The sequence below is a fragment of the Furipterus horrens genome, unplaced genomic scaffold (genome assembly GCF_987537825.1).
Source record: "Furipterus horrens unplaced genomic scaffold, mFurHor1.1.pri manual_scaffold_13, whole genome shotgun sequence".
NCBI lineage: Eukaryota > Metazoa > Chordata > Mammalia > Chiroptera > Furipteridae > Furipterus > Furipterus horrens.
Window position 1 is genome coordinate 54,001,889 of NW_028327183.1, and position 3,084 is coordinate 54,004,972.

The following is a 3,084-nucleotide window of genomic DNA, read 5'->3' on the forward strand; positions in this document are numbered from 1 at the left end:
ATGGAAAGTAAAAGAGAGAGAGGGCCAAGACCCCAAATTCCATTATAAAGACACATGCTTTAAAGAGATACTCTTAAAATTCTTAAAGGTGCCTGGTATCTCGAATACAATTGTCTTTGGACTTGAGTTAGGGCATTTTGAAGTGTTTATTTCAGCCAGACTGAGGCAGAGATGGTGCTCGGCCAGTTCTCTGTGAAAGGCCTGCATTTGCCAACAGCCCACGCACCTTTGTTGTAACCACCTGACATGTCTCCTGTGGCTGACATCACGCACCTCACACTGTCAATCGACACAGCAGCCATTGTGACTCAATACACTCAGGCCCTCTACTCGGCCTTGGTCTATGAACACATTCACTATCAGTGCTTGTGCATTTAAATATGTATATTCACTTTACGTGGACTGCAGGAACATCAACTAACATAATCCCACCTGTCCTGAGAATGTTCTGTCCCCACTGCCTGTCTCCCTGTCAACCTGCCTGAGGGTGACCGCACACGTGCCGGGATTTGAAATGTAGACACTGTCCAGCCTGGATACACGGAGGGCAGCAAAGCCAGGTCCCTGGAGCTGGTGCCCTGGTCCGCGGGGCCTCCCCGGCCCTCACAGGACTGCTTCTGTAAACTACTTGACCGTAAGCAGACAAGTCACAGTGTATCACACACTGAAAACAGTATGAACAGGGCAGCTTCCCCAGAAGTTAGAAACAGGCACGTGATTTCCTCTGCTGCATTCCTGCCAGAACACCGCATCCCACTCAGGGTCTCCTGCATGGCTCTGGGGCACACACTGACACTGAGGACAGATGCTGTCAGGGCCCCCAGAGTAGGGGACGGCCCGGGCACTGCTCCCGGCACAGACACGCAGAGTCTCTGGGAACCTACAGAGATGGAGTCTGACCCCTTGCCACTGAAACAAGCAGCGATGTTCAGAAAGCAGGGCGCAGGGCACGAGAGGACAAGGAGTCAATGATTTAGACAGCAAAACCAAGGGAACCCCCTCTCTCTGCGCAGCCTGTGCACTGGGGACTCGTGAGGGAGCTGAGGGGACCTGGTCTCCGAGGAGGCTGGGCCCACCGCGGAGCCAGTGCTCAGGTCAGCACAGCCACAGAGAGGCCCAGAATGGATGGAAGTGGGGGATGCGCCCCACAACCCAGGGGCTCAGTCTTTAGTTTCCTTCATCTTCGTACCCTGATGGTCCCAAATGTGTAGTTTTCACATTCAACCTCTCTTGTAAACTCGAGACTGGTTTATTCAACTACTAACTCCAGATAGCTATATATAGACTTCACACACTGTCCTGTGCCCTCCACCGGGGTTTCTCCCTGCAGAGCAGCCGGAGGGATCCTTTCCAGCAGGAAAACGAGATCACGTCAGTCCCGTGCTCAAAGCCCCTCCAGTGACTTCCCACCAGGTTTTGAATAAAACTGAAAAGCATTAGCAGGGCTTACAAAGTCCTGTCTATCCTGTCCCTGCTCACTGCATCATTTCTGCACACCACCTTGTCACTCAACAGGTTCAGCTCTCTTCTGCCACCAGGAGTTTACACTGACTGTTACCTCTTCCCAGGACGTGTTCCCCAAGGAGACTGGGAAGGGGGACATGGCACATCATGTGACTTCTGGCCCCAGAACTAGCTCCTAGAGCATCCTACCTAAAACAGCCTTGACCTCTCCCCTCTAGACGGGACCCAACTACACCTTTTCTTTCTTAGCACTGACACCACCTAAAATTATACTGTTTCTTTGCTTGTCCAATACTGTTACCTTTCAAAAGAAAATGATTTCCATACTTTTTGTTTCATTCACCATTGTTTCTTAAAACTGTAGACCTGTATGTACTTGATACATAAAAGGGGCTGAATCTATCTTCTCAAGCAAAACACAGTCTTGGGGCAGAACAAGCTAGTGCCCGCCTGCTGTTGCCAACGTGTGATGGAGTTATGCAGACTACTCAGAAGTAGTTTCAAGGGACAATTCCCCAGCACTTTGTGTCAGAGTCTGGTTGCTAGTTCCTGCTCACTCTCCAGCCACAGGGGTGACCGTCTCCTGCATCTGTCTTTTAGCTTGCACTATTCTTCTGGATTGCCCTGGCTGGTTTGGCTCAGTGGATTGAGCGTCGGCCTGCGAGCTAAGTGTCCCTGGTTCGATCTTCCAGTCAGGGCACATCAGAGAAGGAAAACTCTGACTCCAAAAAACCTCCGCTGCCTTGCGGCATACCTCTTCAGGGGAAAGGCTAAGGGAGTAAACCCCGACAGAAAATCCGGAGCCAGAGTCCCTAAGGCGGTTTGACGTAGTCAACACCGGCAACTCCTGCGGCGCACCTGAAGCCAAGCTGTATTGACTCCGTCTTTCCCTTGGACCCTTCAGCTGCGAAGAGAGGGGGGGGTCTGCTGCATGGGCAACAGCAGACCCTCCATATCACCCTGCCCAGGCTCTGTAGCTTCAGCTTCACTGGAGAGGACACTCCAGCGTCATCGCAAGATGTCGATTCAGCACGGGAGGAGACAGATACCGTGTCACTCCCGAGTTGGACTGCACAACCATTCTCAGCGGTGCAGATAGACTCTTAAGAAGCTACACCATCGTCTCTCGAGACGGACGGCTGCCGACGATTCTTCTGGACCTGCCCTGCCCTGCCCTCTCCAGATCTAAGGGACAAATTGGTATCACTTGGGCCCAGTCTTCTCTTCTGGGCTCCTAAGCCTCAAATCTATACCTGCCTCTGGCCTTTCTGGTCTTAGACTCATCAAGAAAAAGGCTCACAGGACCTTAGATGCATGGAGAGGGGTGACAGGAGCCAAGGCCCAGGGGCTCCAGGCCCATATGGTGATTATGCTCAGTCTCTTGCACTGCAGACATGAACAGATGTGACAAACCTCTCATTTTCCTGCACATTACTCTACAATTTGTTGGGCCCCCATCACCTGCAGGAGCAGCACAGCCTTGTCACCTTGACACTCAAGGCCCTCAGGTGCTGTTTAGGTCCCAGCTGTTTATCTTTTAAGTCCTATCCCTTGCTATGTGCACCCCAGCCCATTGCGTCAACCAGTCTCGTTGCTATTTTCTGCTCACGCTCCAGGCAC